Source organism: Sturnus vulgaris, chromosome 1, assembly GCF_052056855.1.
Source record: "Sturnus vulgaris isolate bStuVul1 chromosome 1, bStuVul1.hap1, whole genome shotgun sequence".
Lineage (NCBI taxonomy): Eukaryota > Metazoa > Chordata > Aves > Passeriformes > Sturnidae > Sturnus > Sturnus vulgaris.
Window position 1 is genome coordinate 112,053,125 of NC_142243.1, and position 23,463 is coordinate 112,076,587.

At 38.7% G+C, this 23,463-nt stretch overlaps 1 long non-coding RNA gene across 2 annotated transcripts in view; it reads left to right on the forward strand.

Annotated features, from left to right (window-relative positions):
- The window catches only part of LOC106851978 (uncharacterized), a 110,065-nt gene that overhangs the window by 22,805 nt on the left and 63,797 nt on the right, over positions 1–23,463 (forward strand). The window contains exon 1 of one of the 2 annotated variants that reach the window (XR_015807193.1): positions 11,185–11,279. The exons of the other annotated variant lie outside the window; for it this stretch is intronic. This is a non-coding gene — a long non-coding RNA (uncharacterized LOC106851978). Of the gene's footprint in view, positions 1–11,184; positions 11,280–23,463 lie in introns of those variants that run through there. 2 annotated transcript variants of the gene reach the window in all.

Consider the following 23,463-nt stretch of genomic DNA (forward strand, 5'->3'; position numbering starts at 1 on the left):
ATTATTTTAAATCCGTTTTAACTCTGATAAGGTAGTGCTTCTCTTGTGGGAGGCTAGAGGTGTACCCCTGTTAATGATTGTGGGATTGTCCATAACAAGCTTTCCCAGAACACGGCTGCTGTCTGACACCAGTCTGATAAGTGTGAACAAATCATTAACAATCTTAGTTCATTAACAATGGACCAGGTTGGTTTGGCTTCCTTATTGTGGATTGCATGTATTACAATAGGATTTATCTTAGTAAAAATATTGGCTTTTAATTGTAGGATTATACTGAGTAATTCCCAGCTCCCCCATGGGAATTCAGCTGTTTTCCCCACTGACTAAAAGGAGATGAGTTTTCTACTGGTTATTGCACAAGCCTGGGAACTGGGGAGTCCAGCTTTAATTCCCACTTGTGTCTGTGATTTACTTTGGGATTTCACAGTGCCTCAGTTTTACCCAAATAATGGCGTTACTTACCTTTTGATAGGAGTGCTAGGAAAGTCCCTGGGTCGTTTGCTGCTTCACTGAACATGAAGTTGCTCTGCATTTACTGAGGGCAGATCAGTCATTCAACTAATTCAAGCAATAGCTGGAGACACTGGTGATTCTACAGAAGGTTACAGCCTGTGTCTTGGTGTGTAATGTTGTGCATAAACTGAGTATCACTGTTGTTCCAGCTCTATTGGGTGCTCTCTCCATGGTTTAAATGGGAGCACTGGAGGATGCTGTGGCAATCTGAGCAACTGAATTTTATGAGGCTTTCTGCAGGATCTGAACTTCTTTGAATCTTTCCTAATTAAATTTTCAATCTGTTTAAAATATTCCCATCGTTTTTATCTACCCCTTCACCCCACCTACATGTGTAAATATACAAACGTACACTCACACACACTCTTTAGACTGTCAACTTTTTTGTCTTCTTTGTCCAGGCTGACAAAAATATGCACCAAAAATACAAACACCAAAAAATCCCAACAATTGAGAAAAAAGGGAGGATTTTAAATAGCTGTTCCTTTCACACATAAAAAATTCTAAGGGATTAGAAATGAAAAGACACCTTTGTTTTTATTCAGGAGTGACATTGTGAAGCTAATTAGTTGTTAATTTTTTTTTTCCAACACCCTCCTGTATATTATCATTTATACCAAGAGTAGGTGTACAATGCTTCCTCCTCTATAGTGAAATTGCTTAGTTATATAATCGTACTAAGATGACTAAGGAGAGAAGATAATATTTGGAAAATGCTTTTAGGTTTCAGGAGATTTTAGCCCCACATATATATATATATGAATATACATGCATAATGTGCATATATACATATATTGTCTCATATATATATATACACACATATGCATATAGCTATAGCTCCTTTGCCTCTCCACTATGCATCAAAAAGACTTCCATAATGTCCCTTTCACAAAACTTTCACATCTCCCAATGACCAGTTTTAATCACTATCACCCAGTCCTCTAACAAGGTACAATAAAATAAGCATTGGAGACAAATTACTTAATCAAGCCAATAACAGGTTATACCTCTACTGCTCCACTGTGAGTATTCATAGAACCATCAGAAGCTTCTGCTGTTCCATCTTTGTTATTTTATTTTTTGCTTTCTACCCTGCAGCAGCAGCAGCTCTGATTGCGACAACCAATAGACATGGTTGGCAGGATGAAATGCAAAATAACAAAACCTACAGTCTGCCTTGCTTTGTGGATAATATGCTGCAACAACCAGCCATTTCCTGCCTGTGGCTGTGTCAGCTGAGCCATCCACAGTCCATTTTTTCATTGGTATTATTTTTTTCAGTGTCTATGAAATCTGGAATGGGACACAGCATGCTTGGAATGTGGCCAATATCCTGTTGAGTTAGTAGAATGGAAAGAAAATAAAAAGTACACTGACCCAATTTCTTTGACTAAATATACTGGTCCATAACAGCAAAATCTGGGGATGTGTTTATGCTTTGAATCATTTTTCAGATGAAGTGGCTTAGGACATTAAATTAAAAATGGAGACGGAGATCAGGTAGTGAAACCTACTCATCAGGTTCTCTGTTGGCTTCAAACATCTCTTTACATCCCAGTTTTCAAAGATTTAAAAGTAAGTTTCATTTTTTCTTTTTGTTGCTTTTCTACCTAATTTAATTTACCTGAAAGTTTCTGTAGACCTTTTTTTTTTTTTGTATCTGTTTCAATTAAAGTAGTTAAACAAAAACCAAACAAACAAACAAAAAATCAGTCAGTGTATTTTTCCGTTATGTGACAAGTACCAACACTTAGGATTTGTGGAGATTGTGTCCCTTATTCTCTGGTGTGAGCAGAAATGCAGGTGGATGCATCTGGAAGTGAGGAGAAACATAATAGCACAATCAGTTAGTTTTTCAAATGCAAAGTGGAGGATGGACTTAAAATCTGATGATAATCTAAACTGAACAGCTTGTGCCTACCTTTGGCTCCCCCACACCTGTGCCATTCATGCTGCCATCCCAGGCAACAGTGCAATTCCAGTGAGGAGTGTGCCAAGGGGTCGGCTGCTCTGCTCTAGGAACTGTGTCCCAAGAAGGACCAAGCAAAACCCTGTGACCTTTCTCAGTTTCCTCATTCATAAAATGAGGACAATGATCTGCCTCCATCTTTTCAGAACACCTGGGTATATCTGATTGCAAAGTGGTAGGACACAATGGGAGCCAAACAGAACTGTTCTCCAATGCCATATGGCCAGACAGGTTGCCAGCATTCAGAGATAAAAAAGCCAGATTAAATTATAAATCCTCCCTCATAAAAGGCCAAACCCAACAACAACAACAACAACAACAAGAAAGCCAAAAGAACAAACAGCAATTAAAGGCTTAATTTAGCACTAATAATCAAAATGCATTTCAGAAATGCCTGGCCAAATAAACATTCCCTTACAGCACCCCACCTGCTGGTACTGGCAGAAAAATAATAGTACCTGCAGTACTCCTCCAGTACATCCCCACTTTTGTTGTCTTCTTGAGACCTACTGCAGAAGGTGCCTATCTTACTGCTCTCCTGCTTTTCAGCTTTCCTTTTCAGAGACTCCTCCTAGAATGCTTAAAAACTCCAGAAAGAATTATGCACTAAGCATGAATGAGAGAAAAATATAGCCAACCATGTGAATTTGGAATTGACTTGGTCCTGAGCTCTTGCCTAATTCAGAGTTCATTCAAGGTGAATCCCGAGTTTGTTTCTGGCAGCCTCTGTCCTCAGCTTTGAAATCCTTTGTCATGGGACAGAGAGACCAAGATCTGAAGAGAGAGAAGGGAGGGATGAAATACCTGAGTGAGGGCAAGAAGGACATTTTGACGAATTTTGTAGATGTTTCTGTCCAGGAGAGTTTCCCTTTCCCTTATGACCACACATGAATATGAGCCAAGATGCTTTAAGGTATCCTGCTTGACCTGGCAGAGGAGTGAAGACGAGTGGTCTGTCCAAAATGATGATTTGGGGACTTCTGAATTCAAAAGCCCAGGCTAAACCATGCACTGATATGACTCCAAACATTTAGAAAATAAAAAAGCAGGAATCCCAGGATCCCAGCAATTTATGGGCTGGACTCTAGCTGTTTTTCAGGGCAAGGGTTTTCCATGCAAGACTTTCAGGGGCAACAGCTGTTTCATAGAACATTCCTGTTGGCAGGGCTGGGAGAGCAGAGCTAACAGCGTGGTCGTACAAGGTCTGTGCAAGAGTTCCAGGGAAACACTATTATTTGGTCCATTTTTATTTCAAACAAGAGGTTTCTTTGCATGTGAATCCCCAACCAAAGTCTATTCATTTTAAGAACTGACAGAAGTGAAACTAAGTGAAGGAAAGCAGATGGCTTAAACATGTTGAAAAGAATCAATAGCCCCAGTTCTGATGCATCGATATTTTGGTGTGGACACATTCAGAATTGATGTTTAAATGTCAGCTAGGCCCAATTTGCAGCATTTCAAAGCTGCCTTTGTGTTTTGAATTCAGTAGGACTGAAGGTCAGAAGATTTGCTAAGTATTTCAATCCAATGATACATTTTGCAAACATTCATTTTTTGTTTGAAAATATATTCTTTTATCATGTTCCACTGGTAGTAGCCAAGGTGGAAGATCTTAGAGCAGGCATAAGTTCAAAGCTTGGTCAAAGGATGACAGTTGCTTATGCTATCTTGACTCTAACACTCCCATTATTTCTCCTGAAAAACTAGATAGCTTCAGGTCTGATTTTTTCCAGTGTAGAATTATATTGTACTAATAAGTTCCTTTCTGTCTGAATGCATAAAGATATTGTGGCAAATAAAACTCTTCACCAAGTTGGTTGGTTTTGATGTGCGCATCTTTTGTAGTAGAAAGAAGATTGTGTGGATATTTAATAGGGAGTGTTGATAGCACAGAAAAGAAGAACATAAAAGATATGTATTTCCTTTTTAATGCTATACATTTAAATTATCAGAACTTCAATTAGTGCAATGTAGCGAAGTCTCTTTAGAACTGACAGAAATGTGCATTTAAACCGTCTGAAGGGTCAGTTATGAATCTTAAAATGCAATAGAAAAAAGAGCTTCATGAAATTATCTTAAAAATAGTCAGTGTATCAACATTCAGTAGAATAGCTAGTTTTCAAAATCGCTTTAAAGATGTTTTTTAGCCTTGTCATGGTTACAAAACTATATTTTAGACCTGCAGAAATCATAGTCCAGTTGTCCATTTCACAAACCTGAGCAAAGTCCTCCCTTCTTTGCACATAGTAAGAAGTTCAGGAAGTAGTAATTGAAATTTAGGCAAAAAGAACATTATGAACAGGATTTTGCTAAGTAAATTCAAAGGGACAGTATAAAACTGCTCTAACTGAAGCACATGTCACCCAGTGTGTGCCGTTGTGGTGGCATTCACTGTGTGCTTTGCAGGGGAGCAAAGGACTGCATGAACAAGACTAGTCTTCAGAGCTGTTAATAGGCTACAGTTCCCTTGAAATTAGTAGGACTGGAGGGTGTTCAGTTTTTCAAGAGAGTTGCATTTATTTTCATCTCGGCTACGTTACATTCTATGAGTGACAGATGTGTGGCAAAATAGAGTACTGAAATTTTACTTTCAGTTCTGAACTGTGAAGATAGAACAATGCTTGTCACATTTCAAAAAGGAATATCCTAAATAGTTAACAGAGACACTAGAAGGAAACAAAATGGAAGAGCTTTACAAAAAAAAAAAAAGATTAAAAAAATCCACCTATATTTATATCAGAAAAACAAGGAATCTTCAGAACTTTCTGAGTAAGAGAGGAAAAGAATTATCTCAAAATCCCAGGCAGAAAAATGAATTTGAAATTGTGTTTTATTTTGAAGAAAATCTTGGATGTACTTCTGTTGAGAAGAAGATTCTGCTTGTGAGGAGGGGGCTAGGAGACAAGAAGAAAACATTCCCAGCTTGCATGACACAATCAGGATGCGTTGTCTGAAGGATCAGAATAGGATGCAATTATGAATTCATTCAGACATGAAGATCAGCTTGTCCAAAAGTCATGTTAACAAGATTGTGGTTAGGAATCAAAGAGGCAGACAGTTAAGGAGACCACCAAAACCAAAATCAAACCCAAAATCAGCTTTAAATCCCCTTGTAACATAAAAATTAAATTTAAAAAAAATCTAAAAAAAAGGAAAAGGCAGATTTTAAAAGTTATTGTAAGATTTGGTAGCTTGATATTTGAATACTAGATTAAAATTTGGAGATTCAGCATGCTCTGAATAATATCTAATTAAATCAAAGATACGGGAATGGACACATACCATGAGATACCCTCTCTGGAAGAAAGCTGAGTGCTTCACAGAGGTCTTTCAGTGCTGCTGTGAATCCTTCACTGGGGAAGATGTACTTTATTTAGGAGCCTTTAAGAGTTGAAAGAAATTACATGCCATGTTTTCCTCGTCTATCTTACAATTACTTAGAAAACACAAAGGTCTTTCTTGTCTTCATTTATTCTGTGTAAGAGGAAAGAATAATTAAGTAGAGCTCTGAAAATCCAAAACAAAAGAAAACAGGATCAACTTCATTGCCATGTGCCCCATTCAGACCTCAGAGGCATGTTATGTCTTTAATATTGTGAAAGAAAAATTCATTCACAAAGACCCTTTTGACTTTCTTGGAATGACATTTTACTTCTGGTGATTTTTAGAGGGCTGGTTTGTTGGCTTGTTTGTTTGTTTTCATTAGAGGAGTCTGCTAAAGCATATTGACTTAACACAAAGTCACCTTGGTATCAGTTGCAATAGCCCCCAGAGCAGTGCTTGGATTTGCAGCCCTAACTGGCATTGTGTTCTGATGTCTTTTGAAGGCTTTTGAAAGGTAAAGTTGAATCAGTCCTTAACACCACTAGCCATGCACCTGCTTCTTGACCCTAACTATCTGAAAAATAGAATTCTCTATCATTGCTCCTCAACTCTTTAAAAAAAAAAAATCTTATTCCTGCCCTCATATTCCTGTTAGATTTTGTGATTAACTGTCCACAGCTTTGAGTTTATGACTGTAGAGGCCCCCCCATAGCTCGGGAGTCTCAATAATCCCACTTACTCCACGTATGCTCCCTGCACTCTGAGCAAAGGGGAGATTTCATCCCTCAGGGTTATCTGAGCAGTATCTTCCACAAACACATCCCTTCTCTAAAAGAATAAAGGATCTACCTTTTCATCCAGCTTAACTTTGTCTAGACAACAAATGCAGCCAGGTTTTGTACAGATGATTTATCTTCCCCAGCTGACTAAGCTAGAGTAAATGTGATTCACAAAGATTTTCTTTTTATCCCATGTTTGTCTTTCAAACTTCTCTGGCTGCTTATCTATGCTTGTACCTGGGAAACCTGGGGAACTCTAAGCAGCTATCCCACTCCACAGGCTGAATGCCAGTCACCTCAGCAGGGATACACTAGTGGTAAAACGAGACTCTGGAGAGTCCTGTGGGTAACATGCAGTGCAGATGATGCAGATTTCTTTATTTTCCATTTCAGAAGTTCTTAGTGTTTCTTCATGCAAAACAGTTTCATCTATAGCTGGCCTGAAGCTTATACAACACAAGTGTCTTTACAGCTCAGGATAGGTGTTTTTCTGCATTCTTATTAATTTAAAGAAATAAATACCTTGATGAGAATGACCTTCATTATACTTGAGACCTGATCATTGCTCCCTGTGGGCTCCATTACCTCAGTGAAAGCTGAAGACAAAGTTCACTCAATAATTAGAGGGACTGGAGTTGTTCTGGTCTGAGAACCTGACACCCCTGCTGTGCTGAATGGCAGTGTACAGATGAGGGATTCGAGAGCTAAGAGACCAAACTAAATTAAGGCTGCCTGAGGTCTGCCTTGTGCATTAACTTGCAAATAAGGTGAGGGCGCAACAAAAAATGAGTGATCTTTCTCCTAAGTAGCCTTAAATCATTCCCACTTAGGATATGCTCAAACAGGTTGATGTTAGCTTTTGTTCGCCATTCAAACCCATGGTAAGATAAGAGGAATGCATAATAAAAAATATTGGTGTGTCAACTGACAGGTCTAGTACTTACCCAACAAAACTTGTGTTTTTCTATGCACCCATCTGTTTAGAAAAGACATTATACACAAGAAATTGTTATAATATAAAATGTGGGATCTCAAGGCATCAGCATAAATGTATATTTGCATACACACGTGCACGTATGTGTGCACATATCTGAACTAATCAGTGCATAGCAGGAGTACTTCTTACAAAGAGCAGATCTATTCCTGTTGGATTCATGGACAAAATTTGTCTGTTAAATGGCATTTTCCTTCTCTGTAAGTGTAGGTGGTAAAGCTACACCTGCTTTGAAGGACTATCTGGAAGTGTGACCACAGACAGCCTGTCCTATAACTGACCTATGCACCAGGTCAGGGCTCAGGACAGCTCCTGTGATAGAATGGACATAGGGTTTATCTGAGTACCTCCCAGAAAGGCTGCATCCAGCTCAGATTTTTGGAAAAACTTGAAACCATATATAGATATAACTGAGACTTGGGGGCAAACAATGAATGGAGGTAGTGAAAATGGGACTTTGGTGGACTTTGTGCAATGACAAACTGCTAGTGGGTAATACAGCACATCCAGCTGTGATGGGGCTGTCCTGGTTTCATTTCAGGTGGGACAGAGCTAATTTTCTTCCTAGTAGCTGGTACAATGCTATGTTTTGGGCTTTGTATGAGAATAATGTGGATTACATGCTGATGCTTTACTTGTGGCTAAACAGAGCTTACTCTAAGCCATAGACTTCTTGGTTTCCCATGTTCTGCCAGAAGGCAGGTGCACAAGAAGCCATGAGGGAGCATGGCCAGAGCTGCTGCCCTGAACTGGCCAAAGGATATGCCACACTGTGAAATCCCATGCCCAGTATATAAATTTAGGAAGTTGTCTGGAATGGACTGCTCACTTTTCAGGGATGGGCTGGACATCGCTCAGGAGGTGGTGAGCAGTTGTATTGTGCATCACTTTTTTTGGGTTTTGTTCTTCTCTCTCCTTTTAATAGCTATTATTATTAGTGGTAGTGTCTTTATATTATTATTATTATTATTATTATTATTATTATTATTATTATTATTACTATATTATTATTGTTATTATTTTTATTATTGCTGCTGCTGCTATTGTTATATTTTATTTTGTTTCAATTTTTAAACTGTTCCTATCACAACCCAAAAAGTTAACCTTTTCTTTCCAATTCTTCTCTCCACCAGGGGATGTGGTGGGAGTGAATGAGTGTCTGTGTGGTATTTAGTTGCCAGATGGGGTTAAACCATGATGTGCACTGGTGATATAGGGGTGAACTTCGTGGATTCTGTGGTCTTTCTCAATATGTTATTTCTCTGGAACAACTCCATTTGCTTTTCAACTTCCAGCATCTCCTTTTGTAGGCATCCAATTATGGCATCTGGCCCACGTGCAATCCTAAAGCCAGGAACAACTACTGCATTCTATTTGAAAGTGCTCTTGATGCACAATCTGTATCAGCTGTAGAGGGCACTTTCCAAAATGTGATTCAGGCCATTTCATTTTTAATGTATGTTTTTAAGCACCCCAGTTTCCCAAAGAGTATATTAACAACCAGCCCCTTGGTTAGGTGCCCCTGAGGAGGGAAGCAGGAAGGTGAGGCTGCCTTTCATCTCTGCTTTTGAAGCAGCGTGTCTGTGCAGAGGGGAATGTCAGGCTATTCCATCGACTTTCCCAGCTTGTCCTTTTGAATCAGATTTCTGACTGAGGGGAAGCAGCCAGCAGAGCCAGTCTCAGATGCCTGAACGGTGGGTGTCTGTCTCTCTGGGCTCCCTGAGGAGCCGAGCCTGCCCTCACCTGAGGGCACGGGGGTCCTGGGCAGGCAGGAGGGGTGAGTAATTTGATTATACCCTTCTATTTCAGCTTTGCAAGGGATTAGAGCAGAGTATAGCAATACTGGGGAAAGAAGTGTAACTGTGAAGGCACACGGGACAGAATGGCAAAGTTCACATTCCAGTAGTGCTGTCTTGAGCAATCGTCACCTCTTCATTTATTTCTTTCCACAACAGCCCTTCTTTTCACTGTCATTTATGCTGGTTAAGTTTTCAAGTGGGAGCAATTCCTATATTCAGGATGCAAGAAGCAACAGTGCCTGGAAAAATAAGGGTGTGGTGTGGAAAAAATAGCAGTAGAAAAGGAAGGTAGATGGGAATTCTTAAAACCATTTTAAAACTCACTGCTGCTGAGCAAAAAGCTATTAGCAGAGTGTGGCATTTATTGTTGACATCATGACAGCAAATGTCTTCTTGATTCTCCACCTAGTTTTTTGCCATCTTTCTTGGATGGAGTTCCTTGGCTTTTTTCCCTTCTTTGTCATTTTGCCAGGCTCTTTTTGGATCCTCTGCTCACAGATGTGTTTCATGCTGTGGTCACCAAGGCCACATGGGATTATTCCTGCTGTTCCCTGGCACCTTGGTGTGTTATACTAGCTGCATTTATTTCTTCCTGGTGGAGATTACCCCTCTGTTGTGGGGTCTCTGGCACATTCAATGCTGTTGGGTGTTTAAGAGCCACCTGTTGGTCCTGCCTGGGGACCAAGCTGTCACCAGCCTCCACCCACTCCTGCTTGCATGTCCGTGGGTGAGGCAAGAGAAGCAGAATGTACAATGTGCTAATAGGAAATTTATACCATATTTGACAGCATTACTCTATTGATAGCTGCCAAGAATATGACTGGCATAACTTTCTTGGGTCTTTCTCTGATCTCAGATGTAAATTTGATGTGTGTTCAGGCAAACACATATTTCAGGAGAATTTTAAAGAAGAATTTATTCCATATATAGCTGTATTACAAATATTTACTGCTGAATTGAATTCTAGCCATCTTCACCATTTCGTTTTGTTTAATGTGAGTAATCATCTATAACTGTGCAACTAATTTTTGGAGTCAGAAATTTTAAAATCCCAACTGTGAACTTCCAAGAAATTTACTCTCATGTTCCTGTTTAGTAAATTAAAGAAAAAACAGATTAGAGACACTTGTATAACTGAAGGTAAAGCCACCCACCTCTGTTATAATCTCTGTTTAGTAATAGGAACAGAAATTTTATTTTATTTTTTTGTCTTAACACATAGCACTGAGATCCTATTGCAGTGGACAATTCGAACCAAACATCTCTCCACCTCAGCCCTCTTTTATGAAGAACATTGTGCCTTCTTTGTGTCAAATTTTAGAAATGTTGCCTTACAGGAGTGCTATACCATTACTCCAGCTAATTCCTAAATGTAGTGTGTGTTAATACTAGGATAGTGCTTTCACTTTTGAATGAGGAAATTTTTAAAGGAAACAAAGGCAGCTAAGTAGGTTGATAGGAATTATGTATCTCCATTTACTTTTATAAACACCTTACTTTAACATATTGTGGCATCAAATGTGCACACATTCTCTATTTGCATTTTTGATAATTGATATTAGCTTTATATAGGCAAATTTTTATACTCTCTCTTGATGGAGGACAGAGTACTGACGTAGTTTAAGTAAAGATGTGATACATTAGTGTCCATCATTGCTCTTACAACTGAAGAACACACAAACTTCCTCACTTCTATTTGTTCTACAGGAAACATGAAAACTTAAAAATCTTAGCAGAGAAGGAAGGTCACAAAAATAATAATTTTGGGTTCCAAAAAAATGTATTAGAAGATTTCTTCTTTGCACAGGATGAGTGAAAATGAAAAAGAGAGCAAAGAAGCAGTGAAATGGAGAAGCCAAGGTGAAATGGAGTCCTGAGACCCTTTGCTACCATGTGTCCAGGTAAAAGACTGCTTTATTTTCTGAGATGAGGCCAGCTTCATTATTTGTTTGCTCCGAGTCAGAGATGGGCAGTAGAAATACTGGTGTGCCTGGCAGGAAGGAGTCAAAGGAGCACAAAGCAGCAGGGTGACAAAGTGGTGTACTGGCTCCTGGGCTGAGTTTACGTCACACAGCGTGTAAAAAAGGAAATGCAAGAACTGCAGGGAGCAGGGAACCCTTCAGAGGACTGAGAGTCCAGTGCCTCTGAGACTTTCTTAAAAAATAATGAAACAATCAATGGAGAAAAATATACAGTAACAGTTAGCACTGAAAGTTGAAGGATTGCTTAACTCCAAAGCCTGTATCATTAGAAAACAGGATGAGAGAAAGGGGAAACAACAAGGAAGGCTAGGGAAGAGGGAGAGGGGAGACAGACTGTTGTGGATGACATCTTGCAGCCTGAGAAGAAACAAAAAAATTATTGTTGCTTCCCAGTCAGTCACCAGGACAACAGCAGATTGAATTTGGAGCTGCCTGTAATAATTTAGAACTACTTTGTCTTGGTTGGATTATTTCCTGCTTTTGTTGGATTCATTAGCTTGGCAGAGCTTCAACCTTAGAAAGGCAAGGTAAGGGGAGAAGAAAGGGGAATTTTTTGAGAAATTTGTATCTACAAAACTATGCTATGAAAATACTGGTGAACTCAGCACTCTTGCTGCTTTGAACACCTTTTGTGCTATGATCTCTTCCCAGAGTTAAGAGAGGTGCACACAAAGAGAAGTGAGATCCTTTGCTGCTGTACAGCCTTCTGCTCCCTGTGTCCACTGCTGATCTTAAACACCCAAAAAGAAAGTTCAAGAATGTGCTGAGATCTGGTAGGACCCTTTGGCCCTGACAGCCCACTGGAAGGAGAATCATGGTGTTTGTACCACTGGAAAGCAGGGTCAGAACCTGTGGAGGTGGGAGGTCTTAGTAGAGCTGAAGCATGGTCCTGCAGAAATTGTGTCTGATAGGTTTTGAGGGCAGGAGTGACAGGGATAGTGGGAAAGCTGCAAATAGCTGTCTGAAAAGACCAGTTCAAAAAGTAACCTAACAGTGGCATGGAGGAGATGGACAAGCATCAGGCAACATGCTGCACTTAGCCCTTCAGCTCTCTGGAGGATGGAGAGTGGCAGTGAGGGAGGGTGCCCTTTCACAGCAGGCAAACAGCTGAGTGACAAAAATCCCATTAGGCCATTACTGCTGCCATATCCACACCTGTTAGGGGCAAGGTTGGTAAACTGCACACATGAGCAAATTGCTCACCATATGGTCTAATTTCCTTTGGAACCAATGTGTGGTGAAATGCAGAAGAAACCATACAGCATGCAAATAAAATGCAGTGTTATGGCACTGGACCTTTTAGGCTTCCTTTTTCAAGAGCCAAGGTTTTATTATGAATTGGCTGTCCTGCAGACTTACATTTCTGGGACACATCAGAGGCATATTAAAATTTTCAAGCAACAATAGCAAGAGGGTGCTAATGATTGCAAGGAAACTTATTTTACAGCTCTGAATTTTATCCTAACGTCCAACTCTTGAGTAACCTAAAAGAGTGGAGATCTGTCTGTACTTCTCCACCTATAAACCTATCCAGCCACATGACAAAATAGCCACATTCCACCCAAGTATTTAAAAAAACCCCAAACCCCACTGATTCTTCCATCCTTGCTGCATGCCCAAGTTTTATGGCTTCATTAAAGTGACAAATGTGAGGAAGGAGCAGTTTGGTATGTGTCATGCTTTGCACATTGCACTGATTTTATTACCTCTAACATTTTAAGGTGTCAGGGTAGAAAACATCCTGTCCCTATGCATACAAAAGACTTGCTCAATATGGTGGTTTCTGAACAGTTGGAATTAGGGCTCATCCCACACAAATGTATTTGTGTAAATTATTCAGTATTGTAGCCTAACTGTTTGGGTTGAAGCATCCATTTATATGCCTGTATTTTTCTTGACTTGTAGCTTTCCCTTCCAAATATATTATGGCAGACCTCCTTTTCCCCCCAAGGCTGGGGTCAGCTTAGAGTGCTGTTTTAGGATTACAGTAAATAAACTTACAGAAAACATAAACAAGAAAAAGAAATGGCAACTCTGAGCAATACATCATTTTTCTTTCACTTTTTCTTGCTCCCTACAGCTATTACTCTAGTCCTTTATGAACCCCAAATGCTCCGTGCTCTACTGTGGCAAGCACTATGTGAATTGTTTATTAGCTTGGAAAACTGTTTGTGTCTCTCAGGACAGGTGTCAGTAGAAGATATTCGGGACAAACTCTGTGAAGAAAGTACCTTTATGCCTTAGGAAACAATGAACTTTTCCAAATGATCCAACGCTCTGAACCATGCTGAACTGAAGACCAGCAAATGTTACCTTCCATCTCTTCCAGTGACTTTAGTGCTGTCTTCATTATCATCTTCTGTTCTCCCTTGCCAATTCACTCAGCAGTTTGCCTCCTGTGCTACACACCAGCTGACAGATGTATCCTTTTCATTTCACATACTCTTAAAGCCTTGGGCACTGCTTTCTGGAGATATTTATACAGCTCTGGGACTCAGTTGCTGGAAAAGTAGTTTGTACTGAATATTTGTTACATGTTCTACAAGATCCCACACACTATTACTTTGCATAGAGTAAAACAACAACAAAAACCCGCTGATGCCTTTGTATTTATTTTGGATGAAACTTAAGCAGTGCACCTTGCTGACAGTACACCTCATTCTGACAGTCTTTCAAAGTTACCCTCCGTAACAGCCTGAATTACATGACAAAAGATTTTCATATGTGCCACAGTGCATTCAGAACTTACCTACCAACAAGTTTCTTCATTTCCCACAAGAAAATGCAATAGGAGAAGGTCTTCCTTCTGCTCACCACAAGACATTTCTTGTGTCCTTAAACAGTGGTAGAGGAAGGACACCTGCAATAAACACACCACTGAGTCTGTCCCCCCACATTAGTCAGGAAGAGCAATCAGTTTTGTGCTAATTCTGCTGTTGTAATTTCTTCCCCTTATTTTAGTCAACACTGGGCAAAGCGTGGAACTGATATACAAATCAGTTTGGTTTATGTTGCAATTCTCTTTATGTGCATTTCACTTTCAGCATACCTTAAAGATATGTTATCTGTCTATTGAATAACCATTTCCTGCCTCTGCCAGTGGAAGGTGTCAGAATCTGAAGTTTTTTTTGCCAAGTGTTTTACCACTGTTTTCTCATTTAGATGGTCTGCTAGAAAAAGCGATAAATACAGAATATTTGAAAAATGCCACAGAACCCTTAAGGTAAACCAGCTGGCCTTTGCCTCAGTTTCTAGGGCAGCATTTTAATAAACATTAGTCATGGTGATTATGGAACCTTTTTATCAAGGATACATCATTTCCAGCATTATCCCTTTTTTGAGTCTATATTAGCATAATCACTTGCATTATTAGTATAATTTGAGACATTTTAAGGACATGGCTGGAGAATAAGAAGCTCAGGCTGGAAAGCCTCTGATTGCCAGTTGCTTGTCTTGCTTGCCAGGGCCAATTAACATATTTCTTCCATTTTCGCCTTTGTTTGACTTATCAAAATACAAATGTGCAGCAGACTTTCAGAATCACTTAGGCTCCTTGTTCAGGCTTTAGAAGCACATAGCAACACGAAGCACATTCATGCAGATTAAGTGCTCTTTGGAGTATTAGAAACCACTTAATCTGTATAAATATGCTTCAGGTTGTTCAGCTTTTACAACACCTTGAGAAGGAACTGCAGTGGTTCAGAAAAGCGTGTGATGCATTATTTAAAAGAAGATATATAATCCGTGATAAGTTTATCTTCCAAGTGACTATTGTCAGAATCATAGTTTATATTTTTTTATTTTGGACTTCATTGCACTTTGGTAATGCAAGTGATAAAGGGAATTTCCTATTACATACTCTATTACTTTCAAAATTCTGGTTTTATCACTGTTGATTTAGAAGATAAGCATGAGAGATGTATAAGTACTGAGCAATTTTACTTTACAAATTTCTGCAGCAGGAAGAATTTACATTTTTAAACAGAAAAAGGTAAACAGTATTTATTTTCTCACTGAGTTAATATGTTATTCCATGCATAAAAGACCTTTTTAGTTTCCATTGACTGTAATTTTCATTTGCAGTAGAGCTGAAAAGAATGAAGTATGAGACAGGACTAAGAACATCATATTGTGATGTTAGATATTTTGCTTTTGGGGTTTACAGTGTCATTTAGTCTAATAACTCTTCATAGTATAGTTTAATTATTGCCAAAAATAGAAAGCATGGTTGCATTGTACAGCTTTCCCAGAGGATGTCTTATGTGTTTTGAGATAAATTTAAACTCTATATTTTAGTATATGTGCAACTGTAACTATGTCATATTCTGAAATCCCTTGTTAGACAAATGCTTGCAGCAGCCATTAATAATTGGAAAGTAACCTGGACAAGACAGTGTTCATCTTAAAATACTGAATCCAAAGAAGTAAATATGACTTTTTCAGCTGGATGCCCCCATGAAGAGCTGATTTAATATATTGAATTCCATTTTTTTTTGTGAAAGCACCAGACTTTTAGCACCAATAAATACCTATTATGGGAAAAAAAGCCTTCATTCTGTGGTTGATCTCAAAGGATGATTTAGTAACTGCCTCTCTTCCCTACTTGTACCTCTGAGGCTATTTGCCCCCTGAATTGGTGGGCAGCATCCTTCCCAGCTGTGGCAAACAAATGCCAGCCATTGGAGGTGGCTGCCAAGTGCTCTACCCTTCTTCATTTGCTGGGCAGGCACCACTGCAAGCCAGCCCGTCCTGGTTCATTGCTCCTGGAGATTATCCTAGATGGGCCATAATATCCACAGTGGTTTACATTCAGGTCCCAGAGGAGCACTTCCCTTGGCAATATGATCTCAACCTCACTGTAGTTGGAATAGCAGCTGCCAGGGCTGATGTTTCTGGCCCTGATACCCACACAGAGGTGGGGGGAACAGGGGAATTGTTATTTGAATAGAAAAGCACGCTGAAGACTCCTTTGAAAGATGTTTAGTAACACAAATGGGACATACAAAGGGCAGAAGAAGGCGTGCTTTTGGAGACAGGTTTGAATTTTAACCTCCCTTTTCTCCTTTCACATAAAATAACCAAGGACATGACTTTAGCTGGGAAAGAAACTGTTGTGTGGCTGCTCTGGTCATTTCATTGTCCCTGTAATGAAGCATTTTGTTTTACAAAAATGTGCAATTTTTTTTTTTTTTGGTAGGAACTCCAAATATTCTCTTTTGCAGAAATAAATCTAAAGAAATTATAAAGATGCTTTGGAAATTCTGATATTTTGCTGTCATATTAATATCCAACTGCAGCAAACTAAACTGGATGAAAAAGGCTTCTCAAATTCAAAACGGATTAACAAAATTCAATTAATTAATTAATTAAATTCAATGGAATAAAAAAGAAGACTAGGTTATTAAGGAAAATTTCCTAATTTAAGGTACAGGTTGCATTGTTTATGAAGCACACAAAAATACCAATATTTTTCCACTGTAAGCTTGAAATTAATTCCCTGGGTTATATCCAGTGCAAACACTGAAACATTATATGACCTCTATTGCACAGAGGTCCTTTGCCAAAAGCTCATTGCAGTAATGGGCTTTAATATTTTTTGCATTGGATTTTACTCTACTGTTGGTTTTATCATTCTTGATCTTGGCAAATGTGCTTTATTGTCTGGATCATTTAATTTTGTTAGGCAAACGTGCTTCATTTTTTAATGATAAAATGTTAGCATACTCTTCAATAATAACTGTTTTTCCTTTCAGAGCTACTGATGCATAAAGTCTAATCTTTTGTAGTTGAAGGAAGATGTTCTTTAAGAACTGATTTAGGGTCTGCCTTTGTTTTACTAATTTTTAATTACATGCAGTCAGACCTGATTAATCTGAATTAGCATGCAAAGCCCCTTTTTAGAACTAAATAAAATCAGATTAACAAGTAAAGGATACATACAAGGATGTGTTCTAAGGTTGGTTAAAAGTTAAATCCTCCTTATTTTTAAACATACAGACATTTCTGTCTGAACAGTTTATGTATTCTAATTGGTACACAGTTTTGCAGTAACAGAGCTTTAATTCCTTTTGACTTTTGAGTGAAGCATCTAGGCATCATAATAATATTATGCAACGAAATGCCTTTGCATAGTTTTATAACTAGAACTGGACTTAGAAAGATCAGTTCAGCCAATGCCCTTATGAACACAAGTGCATTTAAAGAGGTGGTACTATGTTGCAATTTCAGAAGTCACGTTACTTTTTTCAAGAGTACCTAATGCAACCTGATATGAACCAGGAGCAGCTGTGATGAGGGTGAAGACCCTGCCTTTCCTCTGAGCTCTCTTCTGCTCTTGCTCCTGGTTACCCATTTACTTTGTACTGGCCTTGGTGATGGAGCTCAACACAGCACCTCAGCTAAATAGAATGGCAGAACATAACCTGGAAAAAAAGTGCATATGGAATTTTTCTGTTTGTAAAGCAAATGGAAGGAACTTTCCTGGGGGTCAGACAAGCACTGAATCTGATGAGATGGAGGGGAGAGGGGGAAAGGAAGGAAGGAAGGAAGGAAGGAAGGAAGGAAGGAAGGAAGGAAGGAAGGAAGGAAGGAAGGAAGGAAGGAAGGAAGGAAGGAAGGAAGGAAGGAAGGAAGGAAGGAAGGAAGGAAGGAAGGAAGGAAGGAAGGAAGGAAGGAAGGAAGGAAGGAAGGAAGGAAGGAAGGAAGGAAGGAAGGAAGGAAGGAAGGAAGGAAGGAAGGAAGGAAGAAGATATGGCAAAATCTGTCTTTCAGGCATTGTGGACCGTTTGTCACTTCAGTCACAGTGTGGAACTGTGCTCTAAGGAGGCCAAAGTCTCCAGCTCAGCTGTGCTTGAACACCCTGTTTACCTCACAGGAATAGTGTCATAAATTATGCTGGATTTAAGTATGTGCTTTAAGCAGAGGTAGATTTGACAATCCATTGTATGCATCTAATTAAAATGTTTTCTGACTGTGATTCACACACGTGTCCCTGCCTTGGTGGGAGCACACAACTCTCCTGGTGTTTCACTAACAGGAGGAAACGTGCTCTTCTCTGGGCAGAGGTCAGAGGTATGCAGAAACCTCCTCGGAGACAATTGCCTTTTAAAATTTATTTCAGATTATTATACTACTACTAAACAATTACTTCTAGTTCTAAGAACAGCACAGTATAGTAACTCTACATCTCCTCTCTATGGTTTTAAACCAAAACACAGCAAATTGCACTGGCAACATTTTGATGGGGAAAAATTATTAAAAAGCTTTTCAAATACAATGGAAAAGGTTACTGTAGAAGGGTGTTGGTTATTTAAATTTGAAATTATAAATACGCATCTAGTAGAGGACAAAAAAGCCTTTATACTTGACTAACCCATGCCCTATTTATTCTACATTTTGCCATGATATATTTCCGTACTGTGTACAATAAAATACAAATGACTCAAATTCATCAAGAAGGGATTAATTGGCATATAATAGAGGATCTGGCTACTATCCTGGCAAGCTGCCAAAAGAAAAGATGAAAGAAGCTTGTGGAGAAAGGGGCATAAAAATGCATGTGAGTGCAAAAGCCAGCAACTGTAGGAATAAGTTTATGTGCAAGCTAAGTCCAACTGTGTGACCTGGTTTATATCAAAGAACAGTAGTGACATTATGAGATTCCCAACATGGAATTATTTCTATGAGTCATTCATATATTTAATTTTATTTAGGCTGAAACTGAATTGCTTGAGCAGACAAGCGGAGTTTTGATATGGCTGTTTGGAAGCTGTAGGAACCCAGATGAGCAGAAACCACAACCATGCTAGCATGCTGATCACATCTTTTCAAGCTGAGAGGCCAAACACTGCAAATCCTTAGCTCTCTGATTAGACATTTTGCTTAGCTGGGGCCTAAGTCAGGAAAACTCATTACTCTTTTCTTCTTTTTTTACTTTTCTATTTTCCTTTTTCTTAAGATTATATTCTCCATTCATTTCTTGTACTGCTGTAGATTTCCAACAATGATCACATTATTGGTCAAGTCCAGACCCTCTTTCCCATCCCCCATCTGGAAAGAACAAACAGTTTCTTACAGTTTCTTAAAAATCTGCTGTTGCACTTATGAACTTTAGCCGTCAGGCACTTAGATGCAATGTTTTTCAGGAGGGAATACAAATCTGTCCATTTCAGTGCTATTCCGCTTACCCTTAATTCTCCTCCTTCATTCTGGATAAATAAAAAGATTAATTCCCACACATTCTTGAAGCTCTGCTTGGCTCTAAATTAGATCAAGTTGGGAGTTTTGCTCATTACAGCTCTTCTTCCCTGCTGGCAGAGAGACTCTTGTATTTGTCACTTGTATTCTTCCTGTCCTCCTGTCCTTACAATTCAATTGTAAATCCCGCATGACCATCATTCAACCAAAGAACAGACTATCAGGGCTTTTGAACACGTTTCTTTCTGTAAAAAGTGTACAAATAGACACACATTACTCCCAGACAAACCCTTACACCGCTAATAAAGTTTTAGATGCACAGAAAATAATGCAGTTGAAAATGGAGTGGAGCACAAATTTTAAATGCTGCTTATCTCATTAGAATGGCATTTCGGCATTTCAGAGTGCCAGCGTGTCGCTTCTGTTCTGTGGGTTCTCCCCTTCAAGAAGAATTACTGTCTCTCTTTATGCAGGCACATTCTGTGACAACAGTTCCCACCATGTTTTTAATGCATATGCATATATATCTCAGGCACAGAAGGAGCTATACATAGGATGAATCATCTGTTTCATAAACTCGACTGTGCTGTTGTCAGAACCTATAAAAATAATGTGACAGGCAGGCCTCAGCAGAGTGTCTATCCACCAGCTATTGTGAAGACAATCAACCACCTTCAATCTTCATCATCTTGGCTGGAAACCTGCCCCTGGAAGCCCAGGGGAATACAGACATGCAGGAAAGCCAAAAGTTTGACAGATCTGATTTTTCAATAACCAGGAATATGTGTTCCCTAGAAGAGGGTTTTGAGAACACCTTGTCAGTCCCACCTTCCTGTTTATACTGAAAGAGCTCCAGGCTGAGCAATTTTGTTGATTACAGAACCAATGTGACAGGCCAATATGATACCATCTAGAAGCACCTCTGCTTTATAAAACTTGCAACCTTTTTAATAGCATGCTGAAAGTTCATGCAGACCTGTGGGGTATGGTGTGCTCCTAAACATGAGCACACACACAGGAGATCATTCCTGCTTGTTGTTCTAGACAGCCACCGACAAGCACACTGAAAAGATTTTTCAATAGCTGAATATGTTCATATTATACTCAGCAACATCAGGTTGAGATTGCTAATGTTTGCTTTTTTCCCACAAAGCCAAGTGATAAAGTGGAGTGGCAAAAGATGGCAGTAGGTTCTGGTCTTCTTTCACCAGGGGAAAAAAAAAATTCAACATTCTTCAATCCTAATGTATGGGATTTTTTTCTAAAAAAGGTGCTAAAATACCAGGACTGGTCAACACAGAGGCCAAATCACACAACAAATTGGCTTACAAAACTATTAGTTCTGTAGGAGCCAAGGAAATTATCTTGGCAATTTTATCCCCTTGTAATCACTAAGATGATTTGAGTAGCCAGTGTGGGCATGGGGATTTTGATTAACACTAGATCACTGAGACCATATTAATTTTATCATCATCCAAAAGTGTAGGAACAATAATAAAATAACCCTTAAAACACCTTTGGAAATTCATACAGAGCCTGTTTTAAAACTACAAAAAAAGCCAAAATAATGTTGAGTTCAGCTATCAGAAAGTAAGACTTGTGTCTACTATGCAATTATGTGATATTCTATGTGATTTTGTTTGATGAGGTTTATGATTATGTGCTTCTTAATAAATCCTTCTATATTTTCACAGTTGAACTGAATTCCATGGAAGAAATTTGGCTTTAGACGAAATTAATAGGTTTTTATGCTGAAAAGCATTTATGAATGAGAACAAGAAATTGTACATATCTTTTTCTTTTTCTTGAACTATCATGTTCATTAAGGATGTTTAACAATAGCTTAATACATGCTTGACCTTGAGCCCTTATTTGGCCTTGACTTTAATGATATGCAATTTCTCATTTGATCTAGAGCATAGGCTAAAGCCTCTTCAAAAGTGAAGATAAATTTCCATAATGCAGATTAGTCTGAAATTCAGATAAGACACAGACAGGTGAAATGTTACGTCATGTTGATATGTAGTATATGGCTTTTTCTTCAAAGTTTTCATCTGTAAACTCCTACATCCTGGTTTCCATATTCACAGACATGGAAAATGTCAGAAAGGAATAATTTTATTTTCCTAAATTTCAGTAACCTCAATTTTGCCTAAATATGAAACACGAAGCTGTCTGAAAGAAAATGAATTTTTAATTTAAATTAAGATGGAATTGTAATAAACATTTGACTAGTACAGAAGCATTTCTGAAAGTGAAAATGTGTATCTAATAATAAAACTTGTAATGGTAGAGAGGGTATAGGGGCTGACTGTCTGGTGAGATCAACTCAGCCAGATTTCTGTTTCCTTGGTTCAGCACTGAAAGTCCCCTTGCTTCTTTGAGAAACAGCTTGAACAAAACACTAATGAATATACATAGACGATGCAACAAATCCTGTGCTGGCAGAGGTACAGATTTTATGACCTAATAGGTCTTTTCTCTCTCCAAAGGCTATAATTCTCTGAAAAATGAATCCCTTTCCATGGAAATGTGAGTATCTACTGCACAAAACAATATTATTTTATAGAGTGATGTGACTTGGTTATATTATGTGGAGATCACGTGCACTTTGATAAAGGTAGAAAATTAAGAGATAACCGGTCTGTTAAAAATAAGGGAGCGTAAATGACTTCTTTTTAAACTACCTTAAACAATTACCCCATTTCTAGGCAACCCAGCCTGCTGCCTGAATAGTTTTGTGTTTTCTGTAATCCCACTAAAGTCTTACAGAGTCTTGCTGAATTTAATTTCTTCAGTTTCCTATTTGTATCCCTGTTCTTTCTCAAATCAGCCATTATTCTAGTGATGTTGAATTATACAGAACCTTTTGATTATAGTGCTACAAAACTCAAGGAACCTTCAATATAATTGAGGCTTCTACAGTGGTCAAACCAGCCTCATCTGCTTCTTTATGCAGAATTACAGAAACTGTGTGACGTGGCACACATTCCTCACCACTGTGGCAATCCAAAACATTGTTTAAACAAGAAGGTACTTTGGCACTACATATAATTCCCAGAAATACAAAGAAGAAAATTTCAGAACAGTATGACTCAACAAACAACCTTAAAAGAAAGATCTGCTTTCATTTCCTGCTGGAATCAGTAACAAAATAAATTTCAGGCTCCCCCTCTTCCCCCTTCTTATTTTTTGACCAGCATCAAAATCAGCTCTTTCCAATGTGGGGCAAACTGCTGCTGTTCATTTGCTACTGCTTTCCTTTGTGCTCTAGGCTAGACTATGCAATTAATTTTTATCAAGGTCTGTTGTGTAATTTTACTGAAGATCACTAATTTTTACCAAAGTCCTCTGGATAATTTTATTCAGGTCTGCTCAGCAGGAAGCTGCTCTGGCTTCTGCTCTGATGGTCTAGCCAAATTCTGGATGCTGCCCTCATATCTGGAAGAGGAGCAATGCACTGCAAGGACTTCTGAAGAGAGCAGGGCATGTTATAGTGGCAGGAATGTGCCTGCAATTTGGGTGAGGTCTGCTCAAAAGTGCTTTTATTCCTAATTCATCTGGAATCTCTTGTTTGAGCTGATGCAGTGTGCTTTTTATTAATCTGATGTTTTGTTATCCCATATTGGTGCAATTCCATGAACTTTCAGAATTATTTTTATCTACAGTTGTGTTAGGAGGGAAGAAACAGATCCTTTACTCAGGAGTTTTTTTCTAAAACTTAGAGCTCACTGTCTGCTATTTGTGACAGCTTAGCTGACAACCTCTTTTTGATGTGATGATTATATTATTTGTGAATGCATTTTGTCCTCCTTTTCCATAACAGGTTAAACTGTAGATATTTCAGTGCCTTGACTTAATGAGGTCTTTCCTAACCTAGTAAGCACAGCTTTCTACTTCCTATGTA